The 25,756-nt window shown below is 40.2% G+C and overlaps 1 protein-coding gene across 41 annotated transcripts in view; it reads right to left on the bottom strand.

Annotated features, from left to right (window-relative positions):
• Positions 1-25,756, bottom strand: part of PTPRD (protein tyrosine phosphatase receptor type D) — a 1,673,772-nt gene that overhangs the window by 478,856 nt on the left and 1,169,160 nt on the right. The window contains exon 1 of one of the 41 annotated variants that reach the window (XM_065549570.1): positions 20,615-23,473. The exons of 39 other annotated variants lie outside the window; for them this stretch is intronic. The gene's annotated coding sequence lies outside the window, so the exon portion shown is untranslated. Of the gene's footprint in view, positions 1-20,186; positions 20,234-20,614; positions 23,474-25,756 lie in introns of those variants that run through there. One more of the 41 variants, XM_065549571.1, reaches the window with a different exon arrangement.

Here is a 25,756-nt window from a genome sequence, read left to right as displayed (position 1 = left end):
TCCCTGGGTGGATGCATCTGTACAGGTTCTAACTGTGTCCACACTAGCTGTAGAAGTATAACTATCACCCTGATACAAATATTGTCTGTAGACTGGGCACTACACAGACAAACTGAAAGCTACTGGTTGCTCAGTACCCCCTTTTGGGGGGGGGGGGGGCAGGGAGAGAGAAACTGGCCACTTTTCCAAGTGCTTCAATAAAACTTTAGGAGCCTAACTTTAGGCACCTGTTTTTGGAAGTATTGGTCCTAGGGTTACCATATTTCAGCAAGCAAAAAAGAGGACGGGAGGAGCCCCGTCCTAGCCCCGCCCCTGCCCCTCCCACTTCCCGCCCCCCCAGAATCCCCAACCCTCCCCCCGTTCCTTGTCCCCTGACTGCCCCCTCTTGGGACCCCTGCCCCTAACTGCCCCCCAGGACTCCACTCCCTATCTAAGCCTCCCTGCCTCTTGTCCCCTGACTGCCCCAACCCTTATCCACACTCCCACCCCCAGACAGACCCCTGGGACTCCCACGCCCCATCCAACCACTCCCCACCCCGACAGCCCCCCCCCAGAACTCCCAACCCATCTAAACCCCTCTGCTCCCTGTCCCCTGACTGCTCCGATCCCTCTCCCCACTCCTGCCCCCTGACAGCTCCCCCCCAGAACTCCCAGCCCCCCACCCCCCCGTTCCTTGTCCCCTGACTGCCCCCTCCTGGGACCCCTGCTCCTAACTGCCCTCCAGAACCCCACCCCCTACCTAAGACTCCCTGTTCCTTGTCCCCTAACTGCCCCCTCCTAAGACCCCCCCCAACTGCCCCCCAGGACCCTACCCCCTACCTGTACCCTGACTGCCCAAAACTTTCTCCACTCCCCCCAAAAAGCCCCCCCCCTGAACTCCCAACCACCCCCCCCCGTTTCTTGACTGCCCCCTCCAGAACCTCCCTGCCCCTTCTCCTGTCCCCTGGCCCCCTTACCCTGCTGCTCAGAAAAGGGTGTTGGGCTCTGTGCGAGCCGGACACGTGGCTGCACTCCCCAGCACAACAAAACCCGGTCCCTGGCCCTGCACAGTCCCTGGCCCTGCCGGAGCCGGGCTGCAGGGGAGAGCTGCCAGCTCAGAATGCAGGGCGGAGCTCCTCTACAGCTGCTCCGGAGTCCAGCCCGTGACTTTCCTGCAGCCCTCCCAGCCGCTCGCTCTGCTCTGCCGGGGGGAGGGGGGAAATCCCGGACATTTTGAGTTATTTACAAATTCCCCCCAGACGCTATTTTTAGCACAAAAAGGAGGACATGTCCGGGTAAATCCGGACGAATGGTAACCCTAATTGGTCCAAAATTCTAGCATATTAAGACCACTAGGCCTATTTCAGCCATAAAAAGCATCAGATTGGCGTAACCTCTGTGCACCTCAGGGGAGGAAGGGGAAGGAATTCCTCATCTCCTTCTCATGATCATCTGGTGCTGGGGTGTGACTTTGGCCCACAAGCACAACTTAGTCTGACCTGGTTACCCCCAGATGAATGTGTAACTGAGCAGCACTTAAGAGGACTACTATATTTTTCAGTACCGACAAGTTAAAATTAGAGATGGGTACAAAAAATAAATTAAAAAAAAAATCCAAATCTCACCACCACTATGCTTCGGGTTTTCAAAAACCTGATCTGAATTTGGCAGCTCAAAATCCATCTCTAGTTAAAATGTTCTCCCCTTCCCACAGAAATTTGACTCTTGCTCTAATTTTTGTATCACTTCTCAGTGCTAACAAAAAGAACTCTCTCTTTGTGGTAATGGTAATGTCTTTTTCTCTTTTTGGAAAAAAAATCTTTATAAATTTAAAAGTATGAATTTACGTGACTCAATTTTGCATTATTTCTATGAGTCAACAGTAATTGTAAACATTTTGATCCTACGGAGGAATTTATATAGAGATGACAATTTACATATACTAATTTGGCAAAAACTGCTTTCTAAATAACAGTGTTTTACACAGGCCATATTCTATTTTTCCATTAGTGCTTTTTTGACAGTTGGAAATAGATACAAGTTGTAATTTACTTGTATCCATTTCCTACTTTACTAGTGTCCAGCAAAATCATTCAAACAGCATGACAGATAAAAGGCAATAATGAAAAGTGATCTCAATCTTCTGAGAGCTAAAATGTGTATTGAATACAAACAGTAGTTAGGGAATCAAAAAGAAAACCACCCCAAATCTTCCTGGTGCCTAATAAGACAGCCCCTAATACAGTTGAGTATCCAGCAATGAAAATGTTATGTAAAACTATGTGCATTGATCCAGTAATCCCCAAAGCTCCTAAACCGCCTTTAATTTACCTGCTTTGAGAAAAATCCTTCCAGACCCTGCCAAAATCTGACTGCAGGGAACAGCATACTTTTTGTAGTCATAAAAGCAGAAAAACAACAAAAAGATGTCAAATACAAGGCCAATGGCAGCTGAAACTATCATGTCTTTCATGCAAATAATAATAGACAATGTGAAAATTACTGGTAAAACAGACAATGAATTACAAGGCAAAAAGAAAGCTGATTACAGCCGTAACCAAAACATCCATAATATTTTCAGGAATAACAAACTGTACAATCCAATGGACTACAAATATATGAAACAGAAAATTAACCAAAATACTTGCCTCCAGTGTATGTGTCTTTGATTGTGCCTGATTAAGTTTATGGTCATACTAGAATCCCATAAAAGACAGTGGATTATTTTAAAATTAAAGCTTTTATACTATAAATTTAGAGCTCAATTCTCCATTTTTGCTTATCCAAAATTCCTATTTATGTCAAGTACACCTCTACCCCAATATAACGCTGTCCTCGGAAGCCAAAAAATTTTACCACGTTATAGGTGAAACCATGTTATATCGAACTTGCTTTGATCCGCTGGAGTGCGCAGTCCCACCCCCCTGGAGCTCTGCTTTACCGCGTTATATCTGAATTAGTGTTATATCGGGTCGCATTATATCGGGATAGAGGTATAAATGCAAGATAGGGACTTCAGAATTTTTGTTTTTATGGATTTGTCACCATTAGTATTCATATATACTATCTGCTTCCCATGATTCTGTGATACGTTTCATAAAACAGAGAGTGTGATGTAAATAGAAAACAAGTAACAGTTTTACTCTTCCAAACATACGTTTCATATTTATCAACTGAACACACACAAAGGATTCAAACCCATGACTACTGTGAAATGTTCTTCTATGTAACCCAGTATTTTCTGGAACTAGCAACTGTGCACTGGCCATAAAAAAATTGTATCTTTGAATAGAAATTCTCATAGCTAATAAGTCTTGTTTAGCTTAAAATTACTTCCCGTTAGGAAATTACCAAACAACAAATATTTTTAAGATACCAGTTTTAACTCATTAAACACTTCCCCAGTGAAAAAACTCAGCAAATTTATAATATAGATTAAATTAAGTAGTTTATCGTCCCCAATGATAAAATGACGATCTTACTGACAAATTGCAATTATGGGTTCAGATTTTTAAATAATGACTTTTTTACATGGTTTCACAAATTAAACCAAGCTACTAAGTCTTGATACTGAAGGATTTTAATGAATAGGAAGGACAACTGGTAAAAAATAATTATTTTGCACCTTCAAACTTTCAGTTACTTGGACATTTTAAAATTATTTTCCCCTCCCACATTTACAAATGAAGGCTCCTCATGGCTTCTCATGATTATTGGGCTAATGGTAGAGATTTTTTTTTTTAAAGAAAAAAACAAAATCTTGAATTATTTGTCCAGAAAGCACATTTGGCGTGTCTCCACTTACCGGGGGATCGATGCGCAGCGATCGATCCACCGGGGGTCGATTTAGTGGGTCTAGTGAAGACTCACAAAATCGACCACCAATCACTCTCTCGTCGACTCCGGTACTCCACCGGAATGAGAAGAATAAGTTAAGTCAACAGGAGAGATTCTCCCATTGACTCAGCATGGTGTAGACACCGCAATAAGTCGATCTAAGCTACGTTGACTCCAGCTACGTTATTCACATAGCTGGAGTTGTGAACTTAGGTCAACTTAGCCCCGTAGTGTAGACCTGCCCTTAATATACTGACTTCTATGCTAACTGTAAGTAGAAATTGGGTGGGAAGTGGGGAAGACAGCGAAGTGTTGAGACAACCAATCTTAATAGTGTCCCATTAAATAATGTGAAAATGTGAACTCCAAGCACACATTTTATTCATTGTAGCTATGAATTCAAGGTCCATTGATGTCAATGCAAGTTCTTCTATTGACTTCAGTTGGCCTTGGATTGGGCATTTTATTAGTAGACACTTATGACTCCATGACTTTTCTGGCTATATTTTGCCACCAGATACAAGGTGAACATTTCTTTCTCTGGGATTTTTTTTTTAACTAAATGGACATAAAATCATTTCACAGTCACTTAAATAAAAATGTATTTATTCCCACTATTGGTAAATTCATGTGCATAGAGAATTCTAAGAACCTAGACAAGAGATATGGTGGGTGGTGGGATTGAAGCAAATGAGTAAGAGAGTAAAGGAAAATTGGAAGTTTGCCCTAAGAAGGTTCAAGTTATTGGAGTATCTTCTAGTCTGAACATACAAGTTACAATACCAAATTATCCATTTGAAAATATTTTATGCTTCTCAGGTATTCTTCTGAAATACAACCACAGGATGCTATTTGGACCTCTCATTCAGAAATATCCTGTAAAGACAAGTATTACAGTACTTATGATGAAATGGATTTATCTAGTTTTTAAATTATCATCTTGCATATATGATTTCCCAAACATTTTTGTCTTTAGCATCTATTTGAATAAGAATTTACAAAAAAGCTATCAAGCAGAAAGAATAGAAACAGAAGCATTGTGAACAGAGTAACAGCTCTTTTCAACTGGAAGATAATATGGGAAAAATTGTTGGAATCCTTAAAAAAATTAGATAACACTCAGGGACCTATTTTTTAAGAGTATGACACACTGGATAATCTCAGACACAAAGAAAACCACAGGAATAAAAAGAATTCTAGTCCATAATTTGCAACAAAAGGCTAATTTCTCTTCCGGATTCCACTCAATGCAATGGATTTACATCAGGAATGATCATAGCCCAGTGTTTTTACATGCTAAAATAATTACTGATATATTTCAAGGCTTGGAATCACTATATCAAGAAGCCCGGGACAATGTAATTTAAAGTTCTCAAAATGGTTTCTGAAGGACAAATGTACACTCATTTTCTGGATAAATATCTTAAACAAGACATTTCCTGTTTCCAAATCAGCATTTTTGAACAAATAATGCTGATTATAGAAAGGCCACATATAACAAAAGTTTGTTGGGATACTTGAAGAAAGACATGCAAAATGAAATGTAAACAAAACCTCAAGCTCAATACATGCTAGACCTGTGAAAATGATTACTTTTTTAAATATAATTTGTTTTATATCGGAACTGACTTCAGTTAAATACTATACTAAATATCTCATCTTCTACTTTACAAGTAATAGTCTCTGCTAGACTCTTCCATCTCAAGGAAAATCACTGTCATGAAAGAATTGTTTTGCCTCCAAAACTTTCAGTGAAAAGCCATCATAAATCATTAAAAACCTACTTCAACAACTCAATCTTATATTTTTCATTATTTAACTTGTTACAAAGAAGTACAACAGTGAAACAGGATGGTAAGACCTCACTGGGATAGAGATCAACAGGTGCTTAAAGTTAAGGACTACTTGCCTGTTTATAGTTAAGCATTTTAAATGCTTTGCAGGATCAGGGCCGACATGAAACATTATCAGTTCGCCCATATTGTATTTTGCTCATGATTCTGTACACATTTTAGACAGTCAACATTTTTGGTGTGGGTGGGGTAACTGGACAAAGCGTTAACTCCTACTACCCTGATTTATGTGAGTCGTCCCATTCAGTATTGTGGGACAATGCACATAAGAAAAGAGAGGAGGATTTGGCTCATAGTGTGCTTCCCCATAAGCACCGTCCATAATAACTCTGTGAGAAAATGTTGTTTGTTCATTTTTATTTGTTCATTTTTAAAAGTCCTTCATCATTCTGCAATACAAACTGATCTTTCAAACGTTTATAAATAGAATTTAAAATCCCTCTCTTTGATATGGTGTGATTACCACTAAAATTAGACATAAAGGTGTTAAATTTTCCATGTATTTTGGGGGTGTTTATAAGACTTTCAAAGTTAATGGATGTTTTGTAGCTAAATGTCCATAAATGGCTTTCAAAAACTGTTAGCCCTATATCCAGGCATGAAGGATACCAGACATACAAAAAATTCAACATACAAATTAGCTAATTGTAAAACCAGATTTTCTCTTCTATTTTATTCAAGTTGCTTTTGCATATGATTTAGATACAAATAAGAACTAAATTCTAGTTTAATAACCACACTAAAGATCTCAAGAAAGCTCATAATCTGAAGTGTCTGATAACAGTATTTGTGATGAACAGCTGATGTGTCTGGATACCACCATGTTTGCAGACTGTGCTTAACTCACATGCCATGTGGTGAGCGAATTTGTAATGTCGGATCCACAAATGTACAACTTCTCCTAAACTTAGGGTCATCCACAAATTGTAGATATATAGACATTTTCAGCCATTCAAGTTATAACTGCTAACACAAAAATAATATTTTGTGCTTGAGAGACCCTCTACTCAATAAAAGAGCCACACTGCTATCTATGAAAAGAAATCCAGTATACTTTTATCTTATTAAGTAGTAAGAGTACCAGTACTATCTTTTTGGTAAAGTTCACGGATATTGGATTCTGTCACACTCCTCATCATTAAGTGGGTGTCTCAAGATTCTAAGAATTAAATCTGAAACTCCCTGAGTTCAAATCCTGGCAGCTTTGAAGGACAGTAAAATCTCATAGTGGGTTGATAAAACTGGCACATAAAGATACTGGCCCAGAGCCAATCAACAGAAGTGCAGCAGATGAAGGATCATACAGTATACTCAGAAGAGGCTAGGCAGTGGTACTCTGAGGAGTCTCTAGTGGTTGTCAGTCAACTCAGTCGTTCATCCTTCCAAGGTGTATGCCCTTTTATCTATTTTATTATGTGTGGGTCTTTTGATTAACACGTTAAAAGCCAAGGTCCTGTCTGTGCTCCACAAACTCTAAAGACAGTATTCCACTTTTTGTAAAGGGTAAGATTTTTCCTTCTGTCTTTGGTCAAAACTTCCCCTGATCAAACTGTTAAATAATATGTTGTGTGTAAACGATGTGCAAGGCTGTCACCCTCTGCTCAGAGGTATCTGCATTTCAGTGGTAAATGAAATTATTCTTGTACATATGATAGGCCACAGTCTTGCAACTGGATCTGGGCAGGAGGAACCCTGCATCTGAATGGAATACCACAAAAGGCAACGGGTGCCAAACAGCCACAGGTTCCACCTGTGTGCATCCAGCTGCCGGATCAGGGCCATAGACTATAAAGTACTTTTGGGCCCTGGGGATGAAAAGCACTATTATAAGTTAATCTTACCACCATAATGGGACCATGCAACCTATGGAAGATGGTGCAGCCCCAGAGACCTTGAATGGTCCCTACAAGTGTCTAGGTGGAAGATGGATTTTCTTCTTTATAAAAACAAAACTAAAGGAATTTGTGGTTTGGGGCAGACAGGGAAGGTCGGTGTGGTAGAAAGATTCTCCCCTTACTAGTGAAGAATGGCATTAGTTTTGTTATGATTATGTATATTTATTATTACACAAGCATTTATAGGACAAACCATCACTGTGGTATTTAGGAACCATTCATCTGAAGGCTTAAATGCAGCCCATCTGCGTTTGCTGGGTGTGAGTGCCCAACTCGTAGAGGTGCTGCTGCCATCTCTTCTTATGGTGACTATGGCAGCAAGGGGAGGTACTTTTCAGTTTGCTGGGAAATTTACTTCTCCCAGGCTAAGCTCTATTTTGGAGATGTTAGCAAAGGAAAATTATCTAAGGTCTCTGGTCCTTTCAAGATTCTTCTGCTAGGACAAAGATGACATCTATATCACACTTCACTGTGAACTCTGATGTAATTCAGGTCTAGGGAATGTTGTATAAGGCTGTTGGACTAGGGTAAGTCCGAAACTCCACACAAAAACAACTAGGAGTCCTTGTGGCACCTTAGAGACAAATTTATTTGGGCATAAGCTTTTGTGGGCTAGAGCCCACTTTATCAGATGCATGAAGTGAAAAATACAGGAGCAGGTATAAATACACGAAAGGATGGAGGTTGCTTACCAAGAGTGAGGTCAGTCTAGCAAGATAAATCAATTAACAGCAGGATACCAAGGGAGGAAAAATAACTTTTGAAGTGGCAAGAGAGTGGTCCATTACAGACAGTTGACAAGAAGGTGTGAGTAACAGTAGGGAGAAATTAGTAATGGGGAAATTAAGGTTAGGTTTTATAATGACCCAACCACTCCCAGTCTTTATTCAGGCCTAATCTGATGGTGTCCAGTTTGCAAATTAATTCCAGTTCTGCAGTTTCACGTTGGAGTCTCTTTTTGAAGTTTTTTTGTTGAAGAATTGCCACTTTTAGGTCTGTTATTGAGTGACCAGAGAGATTGAAGTGTTCTCCTACTGGTTTTTGAATGTTATGATTCCTGATGTCAGATTTGTGTCCCCCCGCCTCCAGCACATCATCAAGGATCTACAACCTATCCTGAAGGACGATCCCTCACTCTCACAGAGCTTGGGAGACAGGCCAGTCCTCACCTACAGACAGCCCCCTGACCTGAAACAAATACTCAACAGCAACTACACACCATGCAACAAAAACACCAACCCAGGAACCAAACCCTGCTACAAACCCCGGTGCCAACTCTGTCCACATATCTATTCAAGGGACACCATTAAAGGACCTAACCACATCAGCCACACCACCCCGGGCTTGTTCACCTGCACATCTACCAATGTGATATATGCCATCATGTGCCAGCAATGCCCCTCTGCCATGTACATTGGCCAAACCGGACAGTCTCTACGCAAAAGAATAAATGGACACAAATCTGACATCAGGAATCATAATATTCAAAAACCAGTAGGAGAACACTTCAGTCTTTCTGGTCACTCAATAACAGACCTAAAAGTGGCAATTCTTCAACAAAAAGAACTTCAAAAACACACTTCAATGAGAAACTGCAGAACTGGAATTAATTTGCAAACTGGATAGTATCAGATTAGGCCTGAATAAAGACTGGGAGTGGTTGGGTCATTATAAAACCTAAACTTAATTTCCCCTTTACTAATTTCTCCCTACTGTTACTCATACCTTCTTGTCAACTGTCTGTAATGGACCATTCTCTTGCCACTTCAAAAGTTATTTTTCCTCCCTTGGTATCCTGCTGTTAATTGATTTATCTCGCTAGACTGACCTCACACTTTGTAAAACAACCCCCATCCTTTCATGTATATATACCTGCTCCTGTATTTTTCACTTCATGCATCTGATAAAGTGGGCTCACAAAAGCTTATGCCCAAATAAATTTGTTAATCTCTAAGGTGCCACAAGGACTCCTCGTTGTTTTTACTGATACAGACTAACCCGGCTACCACTCTGAACTCCACTCACTTAGCAAGCAGCACTGCTGTGTGCTATTAGTAACCTTCCACTGCAGCATCTCTGGCAGGGGCTCTCAAACTTTTTTTTACTGTTGACCCCTTTCACATAGCAAGCCTCTGAGTGTGAACCCCTTATAACAGGGGTCGGCAACGTTTGGCACGCGGCTCGCTAGGGTAAGGACCCTGGCGGGCCGGGCCAATTTATTTACCTGCTGACGCGGCAGGTTCGGCCGATCACTGCCCCCACTGGCCGCGGTTCGCCGTCCTGGGCCAATGGGGGTGGCGGGAAGCCACAGCCAGCACATCCCTCACCCGCGCCGCTTCCCGCTGCCCCCATTGGCCCGGGACGGTGAACCGCGGCCAGTGGGGGCAGTGATCGGCCGAATCTGCCGCGTCAGCAGGTAAATAAACTGGCCCGGCCCGCCAGGGTGCTTACTCTGGCGAGCCATGTGCCAAACGTTGCCGACGCCTGCCTTATAAAATAAAAACACTTTTTATGTTTTTAACACCATTATAAATGCTGGAGGCAAAGCAGGGTTTGGGATGGAGGTTGACACCTCATGACCACACACACCCATATAATTACCTCACGACCCCCCTGTTTGAGAAGCCCTGATCTATGGCCACTGGTACAGTGCCAGACTGATTCCTTTCTGGGGATTCCCCCTCTCCAGGGGGGTTGTTGGAGTATAGACTTCTTCCCTGTTTTTACATTGATTCTTCAGGCGGGTCTCTACTAGAGATGGCTCTCTTTAGCAGCTGTTGCCATTGCTAATTTGCAGCACAGCATGCGCACTGCTAGATTCTATCTTCTGTTAACTCTCAGCTACTGTGAATCCAGTTCCCTTGTCTGCTTTCACTTTGGAATATGATTCAATATATGAAATTGCTATAGCCATGCAATCAACTTGCAGGATAAGTTAGTTGCCTCCATTGCCTCAGAAGTTATAGTGCTGGTCTCAGACGCACTCCCTCTTCCTTCTCTGCAGTTGTTCAATCCTGCACCCTGGACCTTGGGTTTCTTCTGTCTCTCACCAAATAGTGAGATGCAGGAGTCAGGATTTTAGGACTGTTTTGTTCATTAGGGGACTTCACTTTGTGTCTCAGACACTGGGTAGGATTTATCTCCTCTCCTGCTCAGCAGTGGCTCAAAAACTCATGGCTCTCCGTTGGTTCCTTAAAAAGCTCTCAGGCCCCTGAGTTGGGCCAGCTGTGCCCTTCTCCCACTCTTCAATGGCAGGTTTCTGTCTAATATTCTTCTCTGCTCCTTTCCATTTCACACAGCAGAGGGCTACCTGCAATTTGAGAGGATATGCAGCAGAGATAGATAGGCCTATCTGACACAGCAATCTCTCAACTACTCGGGTGTGTGGGTCTCCTTTAATGAAGCACCATGGAGCTATCTCAGAGCCCCTTAACTCCCTGTCGGATGTCCTTTTAATAACCTGTAAACTGCCTGCTGCTCTAGCTTCAGGCTGTCCATTTACACTTACATTCTGGCTCATTCCTGTGCAGACCTCACCTGCCCTTATAAGATTGCATGATGTTCAAATGATTCCAGCCTCTCAGCACCCAACTCCATCTGTAATCCCAGAGCTGCACTGCAGTGAGATCTGATCTTGAGTATCTTATATACTCAAGTATATAGTATATATATCTTATATACTAGTATATAGCTGTGTGAGGGTTCAACCGCTGAATTCTAGTCAAATACATGAGTATTCAGCTAACCCCAGTATTCAGTGCATTCTCCCCAGGCAATGCGTCCCAAAATTGTAATGTTTCAGAGGAAAGTTGTGGAGTCCCTCTGCTGAACATTGCATCAACTCATAATTACTTTTTTTTACTAACAGATTATATTCCTTTTAAAAATGCAGCATTTAATGGAATACATATCAGGGAAGTGAATGGAGTGACACACAGTATTTGGCTATATCATGCTCATACTAGCTTGTGATATGCAATGGTGAAACAGTGATGTGCCATTCATTTCAGAGAAATGCATACTACTTAATGCTACAACCCCGTCACAGAGTATGCGAGAAGAAAACAGAAGGAGCTGAGAATATAGAGTAGCACTAATTAGGAGTAGAGAGATTCCTATTTCCAAAACAGCTCTACAGTTCTTTTCTTTTTTTTTGGGGGGGGGGGGGGGGGGCGGAGGGTGGCGAGATTACTCTTGTGCACTAGATCAACCTGTCCCCTGAATAAGCCCAGTTTGTATTCCCTTTAAGTGGCCTTCTGGGGATTACATTTCCCAGAAAGGCACCTGTCTGTTCCATCAAATAGAGCACTAAGAGCTGGAGATATAAATATTGCCTTTTTTTACATATATACAGTATTTATAGATGTAGGCCATTTAGCACAGAATTGTCTAACAAACTCCAAGCTAATTGAAAAACTGTTGTGCTTAAGTCTGTTTGCAGTGTTTTCCAGACATTTCAGGGTCTTTCAAAATTAAACATGGTGTCTGTTAGTCTTTTCAGGAGGTATGTTTATTCTTGGGTTGCTATTAAATACCTTTTGGCTTTACAGAGAATAATGATCTCCAAAGTAACTGCTCCATGATGTATTTAAAGGACAGGGAGGTTTTTATCTGCAAATCAGTATGTTGAGACTTCGTGTACCATTTAAGGCAATATTTTAGAATGTTTAACAGGACACAGGTGTTAATATATAGATTTACCTTGGTGACTCCAAAAATGTGCACTGAATATCTACTTCCCTTTCATTAATACAATAAATATGGTTGGTGTGTCCAAAATGTCACTTAACACAAATACTTCTCCAGAGTAATGTTACACTTTTTCCTTCATGTGCCATGTATGATGAAAATATTCCAAGTTTCTTATGTCAAGTACAAAATAAATTTTCCAGATTATCAAAGCACCATAGCAACATGCATTTGTTATTTGTAAAATTTTGTTAATTAAAAATAGATCAATGATGCGTTTAATGATCACTTGAAAAAATGCTATTCTTCACAGAACAGGTTAAAATTGAAACCTAATCAAGTAACCCATCTGTTATTTATAGTTAAATTAATTGGTAAACAGTGAATATTTATTATTTAAAATGCTTCACTTTAATTGATGAGTTTTCCAAATAAAAGTTGTTGGCAAGCCGCCAATAAAATAGAAAGCATAGTTGCTTGGCACAGTTCCATTTCCTTGATGGACCACTGCTGTAAAGATATTCCTGCTGGAAACATATTTCTCTTTATCAAAATGCTTTTGTTTTCTTATCTTAGGGGACATTATAAAACAGCCTGTCAGATATTTTACCAAGACTACTTCTCTATGTCAAAATATTTGAATTTAATCACTTCTAAGATTTACTAAAAGAAAAAGTCCAGCTTGATTTAACGAAGGCCCTAATGATCATTTAAAGGCTATTGACATCAACAGGAGCCTTTCCACTGACTTCAGTGGGCTTTGGATCAGGCCCTATGTAAGGAAATTCGTTTCTGTGTTTTGTAGTAACACCCTTATTTACCATTAAGTCTCCTTTCATAGTGTATGGTACCAAAGCAAATGAGGAATTCACAAAGTGTCAAATCCAAGGAAGTCTCATGCCTTCCTCACAATAGCATGCTTTGTTGCCCATTCTTTCTTTATTTTATCATATTCATTTTAAAAAGTTATCATCATCACATTAAGCCAATATAAAATATTAGTCTAACTTACTCAGGAAACCTCGGCAGTTCATAACTAATATCGAACGTCTGCTCTTAAACCATCACCTCCAACTGGATATTTCAAAGATATTCAAACTATGTGCTTTTATCTGCAATATGTATTGTGATATCTAAAATAAAGAGGGTAGGATAAACTTGATGTTTAATCACAATTAATGTATATAAATAATTCTCTGATCATAATTTCAGGAAAACCCTTACTGCATATTTTTTTCTGGGAAAATTAGTATTAGACAGTTTTAGCTGAAAAATGAGAGAAAAATTGTGCCAGGACTTTAAATGGCTTGATTTCAAATTCTAAATGATAAACCGTTAAATATTTTTAAAACACCTTCTAAATTACAGAAGTAATAGGTCAACAACTGTAGATTTATCTCATATTTACTCACAATTTGCTGACACATTTTAACAGAATATAAGAAAGAATTTACATTAAGCTACACTATTGCATATATTGTATATTAGGTAAGAACGCTGTATGCTTATCTGTAAAAAAAAAAAATCCAAAATTCTGATAACTACAAATGTCCTTAATATCCACACATTTTTTTAACCTCTAAAATGAATGGCTTTCTGAACTATCCTAGAATATTAGCTCAGCGCTGCATGTGTCTAGTCTAATTTTTTTTCCTGAGAAATGCTACTGGTTGGGTTGGCGTAGAGACAGAAGGCTGTAAATTCCTATCCTCCATCAGTACTGTTGACCTCAGAGCAAACCTCACAACTGGCTACAGGCATCCAACATCCATCATTGCTCCTGAAACCTAATCTTTCAGGGAAGGACAGCTGCACTGGGCAGTATTTAAGCAGCTTTCTAAGACACACTATCATCCTAAAAAACAACAACAACATACAACCAACATTCCTACTCTACTTTCTGGTCAGTGTTTTAGCCTTTCATCATACTGCATATTTTTCACCAAATTCATGTTTTTCACTTACACATGTTTAACTAAAATTCTAACCTGATATTTTTTATAATCAAAACTGTACGTGTTTGCATATTCAAATGACCTGACATCTAGTTCCCATTAAAGTCATCAGGCATTTCATACTGACTTCATTTGAAGTAGTATCAGTATGTGGTTGCAACTCCTAACATGCTTAAAACAAGATTTAGATAAAAAACAGTACACAGTGTATATATCTGACACATAAATGACACATTTGTTGTTCAAAGGGTTGAAAATTTAAAAAGAGGAATTCTGGTCCTACCTTTACAAATTGCCTTTCTGTGAAGGAGACCCCTCTAGTCTGGAAGTAAGTTCCAGAAGATGGGAAGTAGTGTGGAGGGGGTCTCCTTCCTTTAAAAAAAAGATAAATGGTCAAATATTTACAAAAAACAATTAACCCAGGAGTAATTATACAGGTGTACACAAAAACTGATTTTACATGTACATGCTGAAACACCAGACACACATTTCTGTGCTGAAAATCCTTTATCCTTGAGCGTAAGGCAGATGAAGAAAGGCCAACTGTGTAAAATGTCCTAAATATTTTCCGTGAACTTTTCTAACATTACTGCTGTCTGAATTTTCCACTAATAAAATAAAGTAAAATCATCCTTTCTTAACTTTAAGAAAATGTGCAAAGCTTTTAACCTTTCTGTTCTGATGTTCTGCTAATTCTTCATTCGGAATGTCTCGGGCCCTGTAGCCATAAAAAACAATAATAAAGAAATAGCATTCTCTTAATTCCATATCTACAAATCTCATTTTCCTTTAGTAAAGCTGCATTAAAGAATACAGCCTAGGGACAGTTAAAAATACAATTAAGAATTTTTTAATTCAATCAACATTATAAAAAGCAGGCAGAGTTTTATTGAGTTCAAACTCAGCAAACAATTGTATTCTAAAGGTCACAAAGCCTCTGACATTGTTATCAGAATATGTCTGTGTATTTCCAGTCAGTGAGTCTAAACAATTAACAGAAAGCCAAACGTCAGACTGAGGCAGGTTGCAATGTAAAAAAGTTGGGCCACTGAAATCAAAGTAGGATAGCAGTCAATTTGCAGGAGGATTGTATAGCTTTCTGCAAATGTGGGACTAGATCCACATTTGTCTCATTCAGATCCCTTCAGCTTGGCACTTGACTCAGTAGCTATTATGAGAAGTTAGCGGATTCTGCCATCTAAAAAGTCAAATTTTACATGTGTCACTTACTGAACTCTGACTTCTAGAAACATCATTTCCAGAACATTAAAGGCTATAAACCAAAGATCATCGCATTTGCTTTCTCTGTTTCATACAGTATGTTTAATATATTGTGGATGGAGAAAATATATACCAAGTGACTATAATAGTATGTAATTAGTTTTGCAATTATTAAACAGAGCATTTTAATTATCTGGAAAACAATGAAATAATTTTCTATACCAATGGATATACATTGAAAGAACTATTGAAGATATGAAGTAGCCTAGCTATACTTGGAACCAAGAGGAAATGTAGCACAGAGCCTGATAGTAAATTGGGACATGTCTTCTAGTGCCATGAATCAAAGAGAAAAACAGTTTTAGTGTGAGAATATAAAATCACATCATTTTTAATGAACTGATTCGAGGAGAAATGTACTGTATGTTCAGTATGCTGGTAAATTTTGAAAGTATATACTACACACAGCATTGCTAGTGGGGATCACAGAGAGACACAGGTATAAGCATGACGTTTAAATTTGTGACGTCTCTCCTATTGTAGCAATTGCTGCAATATCCATCACAATTTAGTTTCCTCCCTATTATTATGCTACAGTTGAATAATGTTAGTTTCTGAGGAATACGTCACAGCTGGTAAGCATGAGATAGTTAAACGTGCAAAGCCTTTTGATCCAAGGAAAGTAAATATATTTAAAAGCACATATTATGGCTAAAACTGAGCTGGCAAAAAGAACAAATTACGTGTATGAATTGTCATCTTAATTGAAGAATTAAAACAGCCTGAAAAAAAACTAAAATCACTATTATTAAGCAAGGTTTGTAGGATTGGAACAATTCTTTGATCACGATATTTACAAAAGAACATCATTTTTAGTAATTTTTCAATCAATTTTTTCGTGTATTTTAGCTAGCAAACCCATATGTGAAGATTTGCACATGATGTTTAAATAAGTATTATCACTCACCAGTTAAAACCAACTGAGATTATCAGAGAGATGTTATGGGAAAATAGATCCCAAACTAAACCTGTGCAGTGGCAGACACACAGCTCTATGAATGCACAGCAGTTCAAACAACAAGTGAAGCTTGTTGGAAAGGAATTTACAGGCCAAGCACTCTCAAGCAATCTTTTTCTACATCATCAGATTTCCTCAGTAGATGTGTTGTACAGGAGCTCTCAGTGTAGTGGATCACAGAGAGAAAACACTCTTTCCCTTTGCTCCTACCTGGTAAATCATTGATAATATATGAAGGAATATTTTTAAACACTGATTCTGCTCCAGGCTGCCAGTTGCCATTGTGCATTCATAAGTAGCTTCCTTTTAAGCCTTTTCCAAACAAATCAAGGGCTAGAAGTATTAAACAAATAAACAATCCATAGCAAATATGAAATTTATTGTTTTAATGAAATATATGGACCATAGTATGCCATCAGTTTTTCAACAGATTCACAATGAGGGATTGTGCTTAAAAAGTGATGGCATGATATGGCCCTTTGGTATTTAACTGACTTTAAAAAAAAATTCAATCTCTATACTTTTTTCTCCATTAAAAAAAAAAAATACAGATCTTAGCTTGCAGTAATACAAGAGTGAAACATGTTGGTTCAAGCACTTATACTGACTGTTTATATGTAATTAGTCCTTGTTGTATTTTGAATATAAATATATCCAAAGTATGTCGTGTGCATTTCAGAAGAGAGAGACTTGGTTTATCAAAATACTATCTGAAATTCCTACCCTTAAAAAGATATATATGATTTAAGGAGACTTATTCAGGTGGGCTTCATTACTATTATTTATTTACATATATAGGATCCCATTTTGATGCCCTTTCTGAAAATGGAAAGTTAATAAATATTTGTAATAATTAAATTTTTGGAACCGAGCAGAAAGCCTATTGTGGCAAATGACCACCCACACCACTTGATGTGACATAACTCAGCTGTTTTTAAAGTAAGATAGCCCATTAAAAACTAAACACAGCGTACTGAAGTTGCACTTTCATTATGTGACCTTACAGTATCCTGATTTATCTCCAGAATCCTTTTAAAAATAGAATTGCCCAATAGCTTGATAAATCAAGTTCATTTTGAAGGAAATTCAATATGCGAATGTTTCAGCTGTGCTCTTTTACAAATGGTCTGCCTTGTCAGTTTGAAAAACTGAAAATCAACAAAGGAACAGTGTAAGTATACTTGACCTTATTCCCTAATGTCTATCAAGAATTCCATGGTTGGTCGATTTTAAATTTGTGAAACTGACACTCAAAAATGTATAGAGCATCTTCAGTCCAGATCCTATAACTGCTGACTATACTCCAGCCACAGCCTTGGAATCTCCGCACTTGCCAACTTACACAGCACTTACAAAGCTAGTTTAAATACTCCATCAATCTATGTCCATTCCTTCCTTAGAGTAATCCTATTTAGATTATCTTTTAACCCTACGCTTGCATTATGGGAAAAGTGCCATTATTAATCTAATAAAGGAAACATACATTTAAGATGAGACAAAGAAATGTAGCCTATCACCTCTGATAGCGTCCTTCCTCAACCACAGTGGCAGGGGAGTCAACAATCCTGAATATAATTATGGGGGAAGGGGGAGGACAACATACATTTAACTCCCAAACAACATTAGTCTAATTTATTGGCAATAAATCATAGAAAAGTGTCATTTTGATGTTGGCTATCTGTGTTAAAATGTCCTTCTGGTGCATATGCTGTGCACTGGTATTTGCTGTACATGAGCAGTTTATACAGGCCCCTAGTGGTTTAGCACACACAGCACCAGATGAAGGGGGATTCCTACTCTTTAGCTTGGCTAGTTTTAGTCTCCGTATTATTCCGGTTTAGAAATGAAGGGTGACCTTAAAATTAAAGCTGAATTACTGATTAAATTTAAAATACTAAACAATTCATTTCTAAATACAACCCCAGAGCTGTTTTCACAAACCTCCTCAGAAAATTAAATGCTGTATGTTTTACCATTTCCCATTTAGTGCACTGGCACAACTAATGTTTGAGTTACATAACAGCCACAACAGAATGTTTAATTTATACCACTTTTTATTATTCATTAAAAAGTAATATGACTGCTAATACTAAAAGCAGATTTTAAAACACAGACCCTGACATCTAGAAGCTCAGAAATGCAGTTTTCCTTTTGAAACGCCATTCCTGACAGCTTGGCATAGCACACATAAACCACAATGAATTTCTTAGTGCCTTCTTAGAGTAGAAGTCTACTACTTAGCCAAAGCTCTCAGTACTTAAAGTGAATATACACAAGCTATACATCATTTCAGCATTGAGAGAAACCTAAATATATTCCACCATACCACCACAAGTGACAACTAAAATTGGAAAGCTACTCCTGTAAAAAGTATCCAATTAAATCCCTCTCCATGTCTGTGTAAAAGCTACACCACCTAGTTCTTTGAAAATCCCAGGCCGACACATTACAGCTTTTAGCTATTTTAACTGGACAACATTTGACAGCTGAATTTATGAAACTGACCAGTTTGTCAATTTCACACTTCAAAAAATACAATAATAGCTGATCTCATGAGAGTGAATTTAAGGAAACTGTCACAAAATTGCTAGCTATATGAGATGCAAGTACATACAATTATTTTGGGGGACAAGGGAGAATTTTATTTTGTTCAGAGCTGCTCTGTTCAATAACAATGAACAATAAAGCTTTGTTCTTTCCCAACCCACTAAAAACTATGTAATACAATATATTCTAAACCACATTTCCATAAAGAATAGAAAGTAGTAAATATTATAAATCTTTTACCAGACACCAAAGAACACAAAATATCTTAGAGCTGTGTTTCTTCATCTATGCATCAAGATTCAAAGTAAAAGTCTTGATGTTACAGAAGTTGCCTGTGTTTGTGCAGAAGGTAGGGAGAAGGCAATTGGCAAAAGGGTCACAAGATAGAATTCACATAGAAAGTTGAGACTAAGTTTAAATACTCAAGAGAATAGAAACATAAAATAAACATATCCACCCCCTGTAATTAGGAAATTCCAAAGCAAAGTAGTATCTAAGGTCTTACATGAAATGTCGCATAGTCTCCAGTGAATATTGAATGAACAGAAAAACATAAAACCTTTGCTGCTCTGTGGCGAGGTGAACAAAATGGTCCTCTTTATATATGTAAAAGCTTAAATTTTAAATTGTGTGTATGTATGGGGTAAAGGTGAGAAGAAATAGAAACGTGTGTGTGTGGTGGTACAGTGTATAAAGGCCAGGCAGGAGAATGTATACTCATCAGACAACACTCTCAAATAACAACGAGAAACAGAAATGTGTTTATTGAGAGGTGTCTGAAAAAGGAAAAGTGATGATGGCTTGGGAAGGGGTGACAGTTTTAAGGAAAAAATATCCCTGCCCCAAAATGTAGCACTTAGAACTGAATAAAGAAAACAGATCTTGTATTTATAAGTCAAAGTAGGCTACATTAAAAGTGGGGAAAGTCCCTGCTTACAAAAAATATGAATTTTAAGAGGGAGCTAGTAAAATAAGTTTTCTGCACAAATGTGAGAGTTCCATTATAACCCTACAGAAAGCTGCACTGTTTCGGTTTCTTTACAGTGGTTTCAAAAAAGGACCTTTTTAAAAAAACAAACAAACAAAAAAACTTCTTATCATCATGCACAATCATATGCAATTGCTATAGGGGAAAAGAGAGAACTGATCTGATTCCAGTGTGTAAAAGGTCTCCAAACAATTCCTCCCATACCGTGAATGGCAGCCACTTTCCCTTTGATTGCTGCTAGTTCCCCTTCTCCCCACTAGTTCAAATAAAAAAATGCTATCATTAATAACAACTCACCCCTCTTTACAATACACGATACATGAATTCCCCCCTCCCCCCACACTTACAGTAGGAATTCAGTGGAAACGTCTACTCTGGTCACTAGTCAATTCCCCCCCCCCCCTTACACACACACACCCCACAACAACTCTCTTCATGTCCTTTCTCAGCCGTGGTTCGAGATTAAAACCCAGAAGAAAGCAGAGGCGAGGGGTCTGGCCAGGGCTAGGGGCAGCCTGTTTAACGCCAAGGGGGGAGTGCTGAGTGTGGTGCACATGTGTGCAATGCTCCCCACACACGCACAGATGGAGCGGCAGAGGGGGGAGCAATGGGGCAGCGGCGGGGGAAATTACCTGGTCATGCTGGCTCCCCCAGTCCCAGCAGCAGCCACCGCCGCCGCCTGCCCGCCCGCCACCACCGGCGCTTCCCTCCGCCGCCGCCACCTCCTCTCGCTGGGCTCCGGGGCGGCCAATTTAATCCAAGCCAAGCAGCAGGAGCCCGCGAGTCGTTGCGGTCTGGCGCTGGTGCGTGGCTCTCACAGTCCAACGCCGGCAAGTGGGGGAGAGTCGGCGGGAGCCCGGAGATCCAGCAGCCAGGGGCAGCCGGCTCCCCCAGCCGCTCTCTTCCCGGCTCCGTCCTCCGCCTGCTTCTGCCGGCTGCGGCTGCCGCTGCTCCCGGGCGCTCGCTCTGGTCCCAAGCTTCTGCTCCGCTTCCTCCTCCTCCTCCTCTCTTCCCCCCGCTTCGCCTTGTAGCAGAGTCTGTGGCTACAAATAGCTGGGTCGCCCACCCGCCTCCCCCCTCTGCTCGCCCCGCCGCTCCAAACAGAGTGCAGTGCACACAGACGGGAGGCAAAAGGCGATTCCCTTTCTCGGGGCTGGGGGGCAAAGACAGGGGGAAACAGCCACTAGCAGGAACAGTGCCCCTGCTCGGACTCCCCTGGGAGTAAGGGGGGGGGGTGAGGAGGAGTAAAGTGGTGGAGGTGCCTCCCTCTCGCTTTGTTTTGCTGGGGTTTTTTTATTATTATTTTTAAATCCTCTCAGGCTGCGTGGATCACAGGATCCGTATGGCCCCGAGTGCTGGGGAGAGCTTGTTGCAGAGCGGTGCGGGAGCGGAGAAGGTATTGAGAGAGGGAGAAGCACTGAGCCAGCAGTGTCTCCCTGGACCACTGACTGACTGAGGACATAGGAAACAAGAGAGAGAGACACACACGGGGGGCGGGGGTGAGATGGGGGGAAGGAGGAGGGGGAAGACGGTGACGTCACTCCCAGGGATCCAGCTAGCTGTACCAGTCCAGCCGAGAGAAGATCTTGTCTTGTGTGTACACACACACACACTTGTTTCCAGCACTGTGTAAAGGGTGTGCGTGTCAGAGGGATGCACACACTGAAACACAGAACTCTGAGATGATGGGCATCTCAAATACGCCCCCCTCTGTCTCCTTCCCCCCTTCACATTCTCTCTCTCTCTCACACACACACACACACACACCACACAATAGACTACCTCCCTGTGTGTGTGTGATAACTGTCCCTCTCCAAAAACTTTCTAAATCCAATCTATTTCAGTGGAATTTAAAGGGTTAACTTTTGTTCAGATTCACACCCCTATACAATCCAATGAAATCAATGGAGTTGCAAGAACTATAACTCAGGCAGAATTTGTCCTTGAAGGCATATTATCATCTTTATCAAACATTTGTATATACTTCCATAGGTTTACATGGCACTTTTATTTTCTTTGTAAAGACACAGGGCCAAAGTCCATGTTCATTTACAGCGCATGCTACTTCAGTGAAATCAGGGGAGTTGAATTTAAGTCACTGTAAAGTTTGGCTTAAAGTCTCTGTTTTTTTCTTCCTGGAGGCCCTAGTCATTTGGAGAGGAAGTTTTTCCTTACCTCACAGGGGCGTTGTGAGGATAAATATATTAAAGACTGGGAGGCACTCACATACTATGGTGATGGGAGCCATGTAATTGCCTCAGATAGATAGGTCCTGCAAACACTTATGCTCATGAGTTCTCCCATTGAGTTATTATACTGAGATTGTGTTATTATATTTAGTTTTGTTTTATATTATTTGATTTTACTTTGGAAATGTAGTGCTGCCCAGCTTTAAGGCTACTTTGTTCCTCCCCAACTCCTGTCCTCTTGTTGACATACTTCCAATTGTGCCATGCAAAATGATCCCAAGATCAGTTTTATACTTAAAGGAGCACTGCATCTTCCAAAATGAAAAAGATTTTAATAATTGCACTATGAGTATGGAAAGGCATCAATATATGGAATGTGGCATGCCTGACCATTTTTCATCCTGTTGAATGAATTTGAGACTATTTTTGTTGAAAACTCATGGCGATCGGGGGAGGTCCCAGATGACTGGAAAAAGGCTAATGTAGTGCCCATCTTTAAAAAAGGGAAGAAGGAGGATCCGGGGAACTACAGGCCAGTCAGCCTCACCTCAGTCCCTGGAAAAATCATGGAGCAGGTCCTCAAAGAATCCATTATGAAACATTTAGAGGAGAGGAAAGTGATCAGGAACAGTCAGCATGGATTCACGACGGGGACGTCGTGCCTGACTAACCTAATTGCCTTCTATGATGAGATAACTGGCTCTGTGGATGAGGGGAAAGCAGTGGATGTGTTATTCCTTGACTTTATCAAAGCTTTTGATACGGTCTCCCACAGTATTCTTGCCGCCAAGTTAAAGAAGTATGGGCTGGATGAATGGACTGTAAGGTGGATAGAAAGCTGGCTAGATCGTCGGGCTCAACGGGTAGTGATCAATGGCTCCATGTCTAGTTGGCAGCCGGTTTCAAGCGGAGTGCCCCAAGGGTCGGTCCTGGGGCCGGTTTTGTTTAATATCTTTATTAATGATCTGGAGGATGGTGTGGACTGCACTCTCAGCAAGTTTGCAGATGACACTAAACTAGGAGGCGTGGTAGACACACTAGAGGGTAGGGATCGGATACAGAGGGACCTAGACAAATTAGAGGATTGGGCCGAAAAAAACCTGATGAGGTTCAACAAGGACAAGTGCAGAGTCCTGCACTTAGGACGGAAGAATCCCGTGCACTGCTACAGACTAGGGACCGAATGGCTAGGTAGCAGTTCTGCAGAAAAGGACCTAGGGGTCACAGTGGACGAGAAGCTGGATATGAGTCAACAGTGTGCTCTTGTTGCCAAGAAGGCTAACGGCATTTTGGTCTGTATAAGTAGGGGCATTGCCAGCAGATCGAGGAACGTGATCGTTCCCCTTTATTCGACATTGGTGAGGCCTCATCTGGAATACTGTGTCCAGTTTTGGGCCCCACACTACAAGAAGAATGTGGAAAAATTGGAAAGAGTCCAGCGGAGGGCAACAAAAATGATTAGGGGTCTGGAGCACATGACTTATGAGGAGAGGCTGAGGGAACTGGGATTGTTTAGTCTCCAGAAGAGAAGAATGAGGGGGGATTTGATAGCAGCCTTCAACCACCTGAAGGGGGTTCCAAAGAGGATGGAGCTCGGCTGTTCTCAGTGGTGGCAGATGACAGAACAAGGAGCAATGGTCTCAAGTTGCAGTGGGGGAGGTCCAGGTTGGATATCAGGAAAAACTATTTCACTAGGAGGGTGGTGAAACACTGGAATGCGTTACCTAGGGAGGTGGTGGAGTCTCCTTCCTTGGAGGTTTTTAAGGCCCGGCTTGACAAAGCCCTGGCTGGGATGATTTAGCTGGGAATTGGTCCTGCTTTGAGCAGGGGGTTGGACTAGATGACCTCTTGAGGTCCCTTCCAACTCTGATATTCTATGATTCTATGATTCTATGAATAATAAAAAGTTGAGTGGATTTTATATTTTATACACACACACACGCACACACATATAGTTACGGAATGCAAACAAAAATTAAAACCCCATCACAACCCAGCCCCCATTGACCCCAAGACTCTATGCTTGCTTTGAAATAACTAAATAGATTAGGGTGATCAGATAGCAAGTATGAAAAATTGGGACAGAGTGTGGGGGGTAATAGATGCCTACATAAGAAAAAGCCCCAAATATCAGGACTGTCCCTATAAAATCAGGACATCTGGTCACCCTAAAATAGATATGCCAGGTTTTAATATAATGATCAAGTGTCCTGACAGTTTTCACCATTTGCTTCAATACTCTTCATGCTAAGATCCTAGAATGACACAGAAGAATTGGTCAGTAATCCCAAGTCCCCTACAAATTGTGACACCACCACCACAATTTAGATCTGAGTTTTGAGACCATATTTAACTTTTTCCACACAATTTGCAGTTATAATCATCTTGATATAACTCCTCCCTCTGTTCTTCTTGTCAGCACTGTGGTATGAATAAGAAATAAATCTGCTTCCTTCTATATAAACCACTAAAGCCAGGCCTACCTAGTGAATTCAATTTATCAAATTTCTGATTTATGCAATAATGCTGGATGTATATGTAAAGATCAGAGGGAGAAATGATGCTGAGTGCAGTGAAACAGTATGAAAAACTCTGTCTACTGTTGCCCAAGGATGAATCAGCACCTGCTTTGTTATCATCAGCAACAATAATGATAGCAGAAATATACATACATATATGTGTGTGTATATATTTCTGCTGTAATGTTAAACCGGTTGTTTCTATTTCATTGATATATTATTGCTCCCAAAAGTTTTAGCTTTCAGGATGCATAACTCAAAATATCACAAGTTAACACAATGTGGGAATAATATTCTTTACAAAATATATTAAGAAGTTCAAGTACAATGTTCTACTAGTTTTTGTTTGTGCAGTTTATTGCCAAGATTGTGATAATACATAACTGTAATGCTAGCATAATACTGAATTGTAAGACTATTTCAAAAATATATTAACTTTGAAATATTTCTTATACAAATATCGAACAAACTGAAAGTGCTGTACTACCAGGTACAAAGATACTGAATTAAGTTAAGTACTCAGGATATGAATCTATACACAAACTTTTTAGTGTGGGGCGTATCTCTTGCTTCTGTTTGGATCGTTAAAAATATCTATACACATATATAAACACACATACACTTCTTCCATTGTTAAAAAATAACAGTTTAAATTCTGCTCACCTAAACCACACAAGTAGTCCCATTGCCTTCACTGACACCTCACATGAGTAAGGGGGGAGAGAGAGAGAGCTTTCCTCTTGGCTGCCACCATTTAGGGCCTGATTCTACATTTTCTACTCAGGACAAAACTCCCACTGACTTCTGCTAGAGTTTTGCCTGAGTAAGACATGCAGGACAAGTCCTTAATGTTTTCATGTTGCAGTCTCATGCAGTTCAAACATTAAATAGTACTGTATTATATTATAAATTAATACTACACACTGTTATTTTCCCCTTGGCTCTTGTGTCTGAGACTGTGGCATGCAATGGTGACAAATAGACATCCCCACTAAACTCTTTAGGACAGTGGGATGTTCCATTAACAGTTGGAACCGTCTCAATCAAAGTGGAACACTGGGTCACT

The sequence above is a fragment of the Chrysemys picta genome, chromosome 6, assembly GCF_011386835.1.
Source record: "Chrysemys picta bellii isolate R12L10 chromosome 6, ASM1138683v2, whole genome shotgun sequence".
Lineage (NCBI taxonomy): Eukaryota > Metazoa > Chordata > Testudines > Emydidae > Chrysemys > Chrysemys picta.
Note: the sequence above shows the minus strand (reverse complement) of the source record. Positions and strands in the feature narration are given on the sequence as shown.